The 12,325-nt window shown below is 40.6% G+C and overlaps 1 long non-coding RNA gene across 1 annotated transcript in view; it reads right to left on the bottom strand.

The window, feature by feature from the left end:
- The window catches only part of LOC308509019, a 51,480-nt gene extending 39,335 nt beyond the window's left edge, over window positions 1-12,145 (bottom strand). Inside the window, exon 1 of the long non-coding RNA XR_013995108.1 lies at window positions 12,124-12,145. This is a non-coding gene — a long non-coding RNA (uncharacterized lncRNA). The remainder of the gene's footprint in view (window positions 1-12,123) is intronic.
- Between the last annotated feature and the right edge of the window lie 180 nt (window positions 12,146-12,325).

The raw sequence follows: 12,325 nt of genomic DNA, 5'->3' as shown, positions 1-12,325 counted from the left end.
TAAATTTAAGGACCTTCTATCTGGACTAGGCTGGAACTCAGATTGCTGTGAAACTGCTGTCCTCCTATTCTCTCCTCTTCACACTTCCGTGTCTCCTGCCGCAGTCTGAATTGCTTCCCCTGTTACCTTTTGGCGTGTAAGTTTTTTTTTCTTTAAATCTCAGATTGTCAGTTTGTAAGAATCATTCCTAATTTTCACTCATCTGAGAGAGGTTGTATATATTTTGCACTTGGGAATCTAATTTGTGGCCACAGAATGAATTGTGGTGACCATTTCTTTGATATACCCTCCTTTCAGTGGTGGCAGTGGGATTCTTCCCTTCAGCACTGGGCAGTCTGCTTTGACTCGCAGAATAAATAGCCCAGAGAATGTGTTGTGCCGGATTTTGAGCCAAGACCTAACTAAGGAAAGTGGTACTTCCTTTCCTAACTGATGGTGCAGTCTGGAATCCCTGACTGTAATGTAGAATGTCCATCCCTGCTGAGGACATGCACAGGGTTATTACTCAATAGATGGAGAAAACTGACCAGATTCCTGACCCCAAATTTGTCCACTATAACAAGTGGGTGTAGTTTTAAGTCACCAACAAAGACTCCAAGCGCCCTCTGCCTGGTTGCCTGTGTTCAAGTTCATCCTAGCTCCTTCTTGGATACAGCACCTCTAGGATGGAGAGGCTCCTGCAGTTAGCAAGTTTTGGACATTTCATCTCTTCCAACTGACATGGTGACCCTAGGCAAGTCATTGTCCCTGTGCCCCAAGTGTGTCTGTGTAGATTGGGGCATCTGATTCTACAGAGCACAGAGTATGGTGAAGATTTAACCCAGAGCTGGAATGGGAAGGACTGATGTGGGATAAAGCTCTCAGGCAGGAAGTGGGACAAGGCACTTCTGCGGATCCAGCCACCTGGAGAGAGGGCTGACTATGTCACAGAACGTCTCATTGTGACAAACAGGCAGCCTCAGCTCAGCTGGGATTGGCCAGGTGGGTGCTGGGTGATGATAAAAGTCCCAGTGCTGGACAGATAACAGATGGCGACCTGTGCTGACAGTGGGCTCTGTGGTTCTACTGAGGTTGGACCTGCCTACTGACACACTCAGTACCAGATTCTGCTGAGCAGGTCCCTCCCACGTGACCCACATTAGAAATCAACTCTGATGGATCCTTCTTCTTGGACTCTCGGAACTGTGGAGAAACACATTTCTGTTATTTTATCCACCCAGTCTGTAACATTTTGTTAGGAATAGACTAACCCATTAGTAGTCAGGGAAATGTAAGTCAAAACCCCAATGAGATACTACACCACACCCACAAGAATGGTTATGATCAACAAAAACAGAAAATACCAAGTGTTAATGAGGATGTGATGTGGAGAAACAGGAATACACATACATCACCAGTGGAAACATAAAACGGTACAAATACTGTGGAAACTGATTCGCAATTTCTCCAGTAAGTTGAACATAGAAATACGACAGGACCATAGACATATATCCAACAGAACTGAAAACTGGTGTTCAAAAATTTGTATGCAAAACTTTATAGCAGCACTATTCAGAAAACCAAAATGTAGAAACCCAAATGTCCACCAACTGATGAATGAGTAAACAAATGTGGTATATCCATAAAATGAAATATTATTCAGTCAAAAAATGAATGACATACTGATACTGGCCACTGCATGGCTGACTCCTGACAACATGGTAAGTAAAAGAAGCCAGCCACAAAAGGCCACATACTGTGTGACTGCGTTTACATGACATGTCCAGAATCTGCAAATCCATACAGCCAGGGCCTAGAGGAGGAGGAGAATTGCAAGTGATTGTTCAATAGTATGGGATTTTATTTTGATGGTTTGGAATTAGATAGAGGGTATTAGATAGAGATATTGATTATTAAAAGCTGTGAATATATAAGACCCAGTATTATGTTTATTACATGTTACATACCGAGTCTTATATTAATTTTTGCTCCAAAAGACGCATGAGATCTGATTGTCCGGCTAGGTCTTATTTTCAGGGAAACACAGTGGCTGTGGGCCTACAGTGGCTTCTCCCATTCTCTCCCCTTTAGAATTTAGTGTCGACTGCAGCATGCCTCTCGGTTTCCTCTGTTATATTTTGGGCATGTGGTGGTGTGTTACTTCAGTTCTCAGATTGTCGGATTTCAAGAATCAGTCCCAATTTTCTCTCTCTTTGAGAAGGTCTGTGTATTCTGCAAGTGGGAATATAATGTGTGGCCACAGAATGTATTGTGGCTGCACATCCTATGATGCACTCCCATTAAGAGGTGGCAGTGAGAGTCTTCCTCTCAGCACTGAGCAGTCTGACCCATATAATCAACTGTGCCACAGACTGGAGCTACATGCAGTCACGGGAGAGGGAAGAATTCACAGTGCTAGGGCCCACTTATGGCCCACAGTCCCGCCTGAGGGATCAGCATATAACACAGCTGAAGCCTCCACTTATGGCAGTGACCTTGGAGCAAAGCCTGAAGGAAGAAGGGTGAAAAAGGCAGTTTAAGCCCTCACTGCCAAGCAGAGGGCATAGGCACTGAGACTAGCCGCCCCCTCCCGACCCTCCCAGAGCTCGCCCCACCCCCACCTGCCCAGAGCTAGAAGCAGAATGGTATCAATGTCAGATCAAAAGAACAGAATTTTGCAGTCCTGAGAACTGTGGTCCTCAGCCACAGACACTGACTCACAGCCCAACTAGTTCCGGCAAAGCAGAGGGAGCTATGGAAGTAAGACTGGCTGCGGTGGTGGTCGCTGCCATTGCTCAGGGCCATCTCTCACAACCGACCCTGCCCCTGTCACTACCTATCTGGGTGGATACCTGAAGGAGTAAACCGAGCTGCTGAAACACAAGGGCTCTGAATCTGGTACAGGAAGAAGTTTGGAACTTCAGAAGCTCTCCACATCCCCCCACGGAGACTGCACCATATGACCCAGGCAAAATGTTCATAGAGGAGAAGCCCGCTTCCAGAGAAACCCCCCCATTGAGTGAAAAGCCGGAATAGTGCAGAAAAAACATAACACTACAGTATGAGAGAGAATAAAAGGCTGCAGTAGGAGAGAAAATAAAACATTCTACCAACACCTACTGGAAAACAATGGAAAAACCTCTTTCTATCAACCTGTTGCAGAACACTCTCCTCAAGGCAGCCAGGGAAAAGAAGACGGTAACCTACAAAGGAAAGCCCATTAGAACATCATCAGATCTTTCAGCAGAAACTCTACAAGCCAAACGGGAGAGGAACCAAATATTCAAATTATTCAAGGAGAGAAATTATGAGCCAAGAATAATATATCCAGCAAAGATATCCTTTAGATATGAAGGAGGAATAAAGACTTTTCCAGACATACAGAAGCTGAGGGAATTTTATAATACACGACCTGCACTACAAGAAATACTAAAGGAGGCTATTCGACCACCATCAACAGGGACAATTTGTGGCAACCAAAATATAAAAAGGGAAGAGAGTAAAGGCCTGAACCAAATATAGGAATGGAGAAATAAGCATGCTGAAGAAAATGGAATACTCTAAATATCAAACTTTATTTTACATAAACTTAATGCTAACCACTCAAAAAAAATCCAGAATTGAAATATATACTCTAATAAAAGAAGAAACAGAGGGAAACATCATAGAATACCACCACACAGAAATAATAGACAAAAACAAAAAGGCAAAGAAACAACGGAGACGCAGACTTACCAGAAAACTAAAGGTAGAATGACAGGAAATCCTCACGTATCAATAATCACCCTAAATGTAAATGCACTGAACTCACCAATAAAAAGACAGAGTAGCAGATTGGATCAAAAAACTACACCCAACCATATGCTGTCTACAAGAGACACATCTCAGCTACAAGGACAAGCATAGACTCAAAGTGAAAGGATGGAAATTGACACTCCAAGCAAATGGTACCCAGAGAAAACCAGGTGTAGCCATAATGATATCAGATGAAACAGACTTCAGGGTGAAAAAGATAACAAGAGACAAAGATGGACATTTCACAATGGTAAAGGTGACTATACAACAAGAAGACATAACAGTCATCAATATTTATGCCCCCAATCAGGGAGCACCGAAATATACCAAGCAGCTACTAACAGAACTAAAGGGAGAAATTGACCAAAACACAATTATACTAGGGGACTTAAATACATCATTGACAGCTATGGATAGATCATCCAAACAGAAAATAAATAACGAAATAGCAGCCCTAAATGACACATTAGATGAAATGGACATAATTGACATATATAGAGCACTTGATCCTAAAACATCAGACTACACATTCTTTTCTAGTGTACATGGAACATTCTCAAGGATAGACCATATATTGGGACATAAAACGAGCCTCAGCAAATTTAAGAAGACTGAAATCATACCAAGCATATTCTCTGGTCACAAGGCTTTGAAATTGGATATCAACTGCAAAAGAAAGCAGGAAACACCACAAACACATGGAGATGAAATAACATACTTTTAAAGAATGACGGGTCAAAGAAGAAATAATAGGAGAGATCAAAAGATACATAGAAACAAATGAGAACGAAAATACATCCTACCAAAATTTTTGGGATGCAGTGAAAGCAGTTTTAAGAGGGAAATTTATATCATTACAAGCCTATCTCAAGAAATAAGAAAAATCCCAAATAAATAACCACACATTAGACCTTAAAGAACTAGAAAAAGAAGAACAAATGAAACCCAAGGTCAGAGGAAGAAAGGAAATAATAAAAATCAGAGCAGAACTAAATGCAATAGAAAACAAAAGGACAATAGAAAAAAATTAATGTGGCAAAGAGCTGGTTCCTTGAAAAGAATGACAAAATTGACAAACCCTTGATTAGACTGAATAAGACAAAAAGAGAAAAAACACTAATCAACAAAATTAGAAATGAAAGAGGGGAACTTATCACAGATGCCACAGAAATATAAAGGATTATCCAAGAATACTATGAAGGGCTATATGCCACCAAATTCAATAACCTAGAAGAAATGTACAAGTTCTTAGAAACATACAGCCTTCCAAGGCTGAATCGTGAAGAATTGGAAAATCTAAACAGACCAATCACCGGTAAGGAAATTGAATCAGTCATCCAAAACCTTCCCAGAAGCAAAAATCCGGGATGAGATGACTTCACTAGTGAATTCTACCAAACCTTCAAAGAGGATCTAATACCTTTCCGGTTCAAACACTTCCAAAAAACTGAAGAAGAGACAGTACTCCCTAATTCATTTTATGAGGCCAACATTACCCTGATACCAAAATCTGGTAAGGATAACACAAAAAAAGAAAACTACAGACAAATATCTCTGATGAATACAGATGCAAAAATCCTAAACAAAATTCTAGCAAATCGAATGCAACAATGCATTAAAAAGATTATCCATCATGACCAAGTGGGGTTCATCCCAGGGGCACAAGGATGGTTCAACATACGCAAATCCATCAATGGGTTACATAAACACATAAGCAAAATTAAGGACAAAAATCATATGATTATATCAATTGATGCAGAAAAAGCATTTGACAAGATACAACATCTATTTATGATTAAAACACTTAATAAAATAGGTATAGAGGGAAATATCTTAACATAATAAAGGCCATATATGACAAGCCCTCAGCTAATCTCATAATTAACGGTGAAAAACTGAAGCCCTTTGCTCTACATTCAGGAACACAACAGGGCTGTCCCCTATCACCTGTGCTTTTCAACATAGTATTGGATGTCCTCGCCAGAGCAATCAGGCAAGAGAAAGAAATAAAAGGCATCTAAATTGGGAATAAAGTCAAATTGGCACTCTTTGCAGATGACATGATGCTATATAGAGAAAACCCTAAAGACTCCACCAAAAAGCTATTAGAAACAATCAACGAATACAGTAAAGTTGCTGGCTACAAAATCAACGTACAAAAGTCCATTGCATTCCTACATACTAACAATGAAATCTCAGAAAAAGAAATTAAAAAAAAAATTCCTTTTGCAATTGCAACAAAAAGATAAAATACCTAGGAATAAACTTAACCAAGGATGTGAAAGACCAATATGCTGAAAACTATAAGACATTTTTAAAAGAAATTGAAGAAGACACAAAGAAATGGGAAGACATTCCATGCTCATGGATTGGAAAAATCAACACAGTCAAAATGGCCATATTACCCAAAGCCATATACAGATTTAATGCAATCCCCATCAAAATCCCAATGGCATTTGTTAAAGAAATAGAACAAAAAATCATCAGATTTGTTTGGAACCACAAAAGACCCGAATAGCCAAAGCAATATTAAAAAAAAAAGAACAATACTGGAGGTATCACACTCCCTGATTTTTGCTTGTACTACAGGGCTACAAAAATCAAAACAGCTTGATATTGGCGGAAAAACAGACACATAGTCCAATGGAATAGAATTGAGAACCCAGAAATAAAACCACATAAATATGGACAGATAATTTTTGACAAAGAAGCTAAAAACATACAATGGAGGAAAGACAGCCTCTTCAATAAATGGTGCTGGCAGAATTGGATAGCTACGTGCAAAAGAATGAAACTGGACTGCTATCTGTCACCATGTACCAAAATTAATTCAAAATGCATCAAAGATTTAAGCATAAGACCTGACACAATAAACTGCATAGAAGAAAACATTGGTACTAAACTTATGGACCTTGGGTTCAAAGAGCATTTTATGAATTTGACTCCAAAGGCAATGGAAGTAAAAGCTAAAATAAATGAATGGGATTATATGAAACTTAAAAGCTTCTGCACAGCTTCTACATCGACAAAACAAAGAGGCAACCGACTGAGTGGGAGAAGATTTTTGGAAACAGTGCCTCTTGATAAGGGGCATATCTCTAAAATATACAAGGAACTCATACAACTCAACAACAAGAAAACAAACAACCCAATTGAAAAATGGGCAGAGGTCCTGAAGAGACATTTCTCCAAAGAGGACATACAAATGGCAAATAGACATACCAAAAAATGCTCAACATCACTAATCATCAGAGAAATGCAAAATAAAAACCACAATGAGATATCACCTCACCCTAGTCAGAATGGCTATCATCAACAAGACAAATAGTAACAAGTGTTGGAGAGGCTGTGGAGAAAAAGGAACCCTCATACACTGTTGGTGGGAAAGCAGACTAGTGCAGCCGCTATGGAAGGCAGTGTGGAGGTTCCTCAAAAAATTACGAATGGAATTACCATACGATAGCAATCCCTCTCCTGGGTATCTACCCAAATATTCTGAAAATATTGATTCATAAAGACAAGTGTGCTCCAATGTTCATTGCAGCTATATTCATGCTGGTCATATTCATGGAAACAACCAAAATGTTTCGATGGATGAATGGATAAAGAAGTTGTGGTATATATACGCAATGGAATACTATTCGGCAGTAAAAAAAGATGAAATAGGACCATTTGTGACAACATGGATGGATCTTGAGATTATAGTGTTAAGTGAATAAATCAGACAGAAAAAGTAGACAACCATATGATTTCACTGATATGTGGTGTATAAACCAAAACAACAACAAAAAAAGACAAGCAAATGAGAAACAAAAACTCATAGACACAGACAATAGTTTAGTGATTACCAGAGGGTAAGGAGGGTGGGGAGTGGGAGATGAGGGTAAGTGGGATCAAATATATGGTGATAGAAGGAGAACTGACTCTGGGTGGTGAACATACAATGTGATTTACAGAGGATGTAATACAGAATTGTATATCTGAAATTTATATAACTTTACTAATTGTCACCCCAATACACTTTAATTTAAAAAACAAAAAACAAACAAAATGTTTTTTAAAAAGATTGTCACGGGGATACAAAAGTCAGCTTGGGGAATATAATCAATAATGTCGTAAAGTTTTTGTAGGGTGTCAGATGGGCACATGTCTTATTAGGGAAACCACCTCATGGACAGTGTGGGTGCTTAACCACTGCACTGTACACATGAAGCTGAAGCTGAATAATACTGTATGTTAACAATAATTTAATATATATATAGTCATGGGAGATGGAGTACAGCATAGGGAATAGAGTCAATGGAATTGTAATAGGATGCCAGAGGGGCAATAGATTGGGGGAGAGGGGTGAAGTGTCTTTGTGAGGATTTAAGTGTCTATTACATTGTTTTGTACACCTGAAATAAATTTAAAAAGACACAATGAGACATATATGATTAATGTAAGAGGTAAAGACAAACTCCTTTGTCCCAAACTTTTGCTAGAAAATAAATATATTTTTATTTAATTACTCTAAATTAAATGATTTTTATCATAATAGGGTGTATTAACTCAGATTGAAGTATTTTAAGATACAATGATTACTTCTAAAATATCCCTGTTTTCATTCAGTGTTGTGACTACATTTACACGGATCATTATAATTATCGTTTTATATTTATTTGTTTAAAGACCCATTTTTTATTCTCACTTTTTATTTTGTTGCAGAAAAAGCGGAGAGAACCCAGAGACTCAAGCGGCACACAGAGGTCAAGGAGAACACAGCTTTATTACGCCAGCGGGCTCAGTGGGATTGTTCCCAAAGAACTGAGCACTAACTGGGGTCGGGCGCTTTGTTATATATGTTTCGGCCTCCAGGTTGGGGGGGAAATCTGGCCGGGGTGCCAGGGAGATCCGTCCCTAGCAGCTGTGCTATCTCAACATTGACAGGGAGGCCTCTAACCTTAGTGCTTGCGGGAGACAGCTCCGATAGGGGATGGGAGAAAGAGGGGGATGGAGCTCCTGGCCAGGGGCCTGCAGGAGACAGCTCCAATAAGGGGGGATGGAGCTCTCAGCGGGGGCCTGCAGGAAAAAACCATCCCAACAATTTAAAATTGTATTAATTAGTATTATAATTAATTTTCAAGATACTTTTCAGAGACAGGACATTTTAATTTCTTTTCATATGAATATACTTTCTTTTGTCTTAGAAACAGATGACAGTTTTACTGGTTTTATCAAGTAATTTATGGTTCCTCTTAAAACCATGCTTCATTTATTTGGAGTGTGGGGCACTGAGATTTGCAGCAAAGATAAGATCAAATTCGTTTTTTACCTTTGAGGAAAGTCATTTTCTTCAATATTGTATATTTGAGATTATTTCAAATGAAAAGGATTATATTTAATGTTAAAAAAAAAAAAAAGATTCAGGGTCCCATTAATCGAAATGTTCCCAACAGGCTTAGCACTTCAACTTCACACAGCCGGGAGATTCAGGGTGGCTGAAAGCTAATAAGCCAAGGATCCATCTTAAGTTAGAAAAGGAACCACCAAGAAATTAGAAGAAAAGAGAAAATGACAAGAAGGATGAGTATATCAAATAAAGATTGAAGAAGGTCAACCAGGCCACAGGTTAGTCCTTTGAAAAACGTTAATAAAGTAGCCAAACTTGTGACAAGACTCAGAAGAACAATTTCTTTTTAAATGACATGAATGAAAAGCAGCACATACAGATAAAATAAAGATTCAAAATCTAAGAAAATATTATCAATGACGATAAGCTGACAATTTGGAAAAATTAAATGAAATGAAAAAATTCCTATAAAAACATAAGAAATAAAGGCTGAATTGTCCTATAATTATTCAAAAAATAAAGCAATTAGTTAAAAACATACACATACACACACAGAATTCTACAAAATTTTCAAAGAAGAAATCATCCCAATTTAACACAAAATCTTTCAGACAAGGGAAAAAGAAGGAATCACTCCCAACTCATTCTACCTAACCAGCATAACCCTGAAATCAAAAGCACACAAAAATATTAAAAGTTACATATTTACCTCACTTATGAATATAGTTGCAAAAATACTCAGGAAAATAGTAGCAAATTGGATACAACAATACACGGGAAAATAATAATAATATAGCACACGCATAGTGGGGTTATCTTAGACATCCAAGGATGGCTTGACAATAGGAAATGCATAATAACCCACAGATTAAAATAGAAAAAAACAAGAAAATCATCCCAATCGAAGACTCAACACCCATTCATGATTTAAACTCTTAGCAAATTAGGAGAAAAGAAAATTCTTTAACTTGATAAAGAATATCCATATTTAAAACAACGAAAAAATCAAGGATGAAAACACACCAACCAAAAAACCTAGGCAAACATCACCCTCGTCGTGGAAATACTGGAAGCATTGCCTTTAAAATCAGGGACAAGACTGAATGGCCACTGGACTGGAGGTCCTGGCCAGAAAAAAGCAGCTCAGAAATAGCAATCTGAGACTTAAGGATTAGGAAAAAAGCAAAGGAAACTATCATTATTTGCAAATGATATGATCATTTATGTAAAAAACCCAAGAGTCTGCAGGCAAATTAACAGAAATAATAGTACAGTACAGCAAAGTGTCTGGAAATGTGATGAACGTACCAAAGATAACTGTTTTTCTCTGCTCTGATGGCAAACAAATTGAGAACACAATTTCAGCAAAGCAACATTTCCAAGAGTGTCACAGACACTCAAGTACCCAGGAATAATTCCAACAAACTAAGTATGTGTTCTCTACAGGGACAACCACACAACTGCATAAAGAGGTACTTAGAAAGGAAATATATTAACAGAGAAATATGCCAGATTTGAAAGCCAGATTTGGTATCATAATGATGTCAATTCTGCCCAGATTGATCTACAGATTTCATCTGATTCCACAGGCCCTGACAGACCAATGCCCCCACCTCTGGCATCTGAGCTGTCTGTGTTTTACTTTGGCCGACAAAATGCAACAGAGATGCCAGTTCCAACCAGAGGGCTCAGGACGCCTGGCAGGTCTCCTCCGCCTCTGCCATCATCCTGAGAATACTCCCAGACTTGCCTGCTTGAGGATGACTTAAGTGGAGCCAAGCAGAGTAGCCCTGATGGTCCCCAGGGAGACCCGCCAACCCCTGGATGTGTGAGTGAGCGGGGACCACGACCCCCAGAGCGGCCCGCCCTGCGCGCAGCGGTAAGAAACCACTTGCTTGTAAGCCAGCCAGCTTTTGTGGTTGGCTGTTACACGGCATTTCTGGGGCAACAGGCTGCGATGTTACACTATCAAAAATAACGAAATGAAAACAAGGCTTTGCATGGATGGGGCAGGGCGATTGTGATTAATCCAACTCTATGCCCCTGAAGTCCAACAACAATCAAAAAGGAAGGTGGTGGTCCGGTAAGCACGGTTTTCACAGCTTTTCCTTGCGCTGTGTACAGGAACGTCTGGACTCCTACACCCAGCTGTGTGCAGAAGACACAGGACATAGAAGACAGAATTGAAGGCAGGCAACAAAGTCCAGACAGTGAAAGCCACTGAATGGCTGCCACATATGCATGTCCTTGGCTAGATGCTGAGAACAACACCGTGGCCTCTGAGAATTCATAAGTCTTAGAATAACCCAAATATGTAGATGAGCAGGGATCGTCCTTCTAATTCCGAGTCATCCAATAACTTCCTATGTGATTTCTGGAAGCAACATCTTTTTATCAAAGACTAAGTTATAAAAAACAATTGAAAGGCTTTTTAGTTAGTGCTGTGTCGCAAAGCACCGACAAGAATTAGACGTCCAAGGGGAAAGTTCCGAAGTTCAAAGTGCTTCCACCGTCGGCTTTTTACACAGGTAACGTGAAGCTTCAGTTTAAAACCAAGTTGGCGACGGCACCGTCCCCTTATCTTTTTGACACACCTAACGTGTTGCAGTAACAGTTGGCTGCAGTTGGATCTAGCTGGGTGACTGCCACCGTTTTGGCCCTTACCCAAGCCCCACAACATTCTCTTCTGGGCTTTCCCAAACATTATTTCTGAATAATTATGATTTGGCCTCAATACGAAATACCATAGGGACAATCCCCATTTTCAGAAAATCTGTGCTCTAAAAATTCCATCCATTTTCCAAACACAGGAGGCCTCCCAGGGAGGTACAGGAGACCGGCTGGGCACGCCGCTGCGGCTGCACGTGTCCCCGGGGGCCCCCCCACATCCGGGCGAGTCGCGGAAAGGAGAGGCGCCGCCCTTCCCCACCCCCACCCCCACCCCCACCCCCACCCGCCGCCTCCGACGACCCCCGCGATGCCGCCTCACTTCCAGGTGCCCGGCCCCAAAACTTAACAGGCATCTTCTCCACTTCAGGGGGACGTTCGCGGCTGCTGCGCGACTCTCCAGGGGAGCCGCAGCGGACGCCGATTGGCTGGCGGCATCACAGGGCGGCGCTGGCGCGGACACCTCGATTGGCTGGCGGCGTCACAGGAGGGGCGGCGCTGGCGCGAACACCTCGATTGGCTGGCGGCATCACAGGGCGGCGCTGGCGCGGA

This window comes from Rhinolophus hipposideros, assembly GCF_964194185.1.
Source record: "Rhinolophus hipposideros genome assembly, chromosome: 16".
In the NCBI taxonomy this organism is placed as follows: Eukaryota; Metazoa; Chordata; class Mammalia; order Chiroptera; family Rhinolophidae; genus Rhinolophus; species Rhinolophus hipposideros.
The sequence above is the reverse complement of the archived record's forward strand: the minus strand, read 5'-3'. Positions and strand labels throughout refer to the sequence as shown.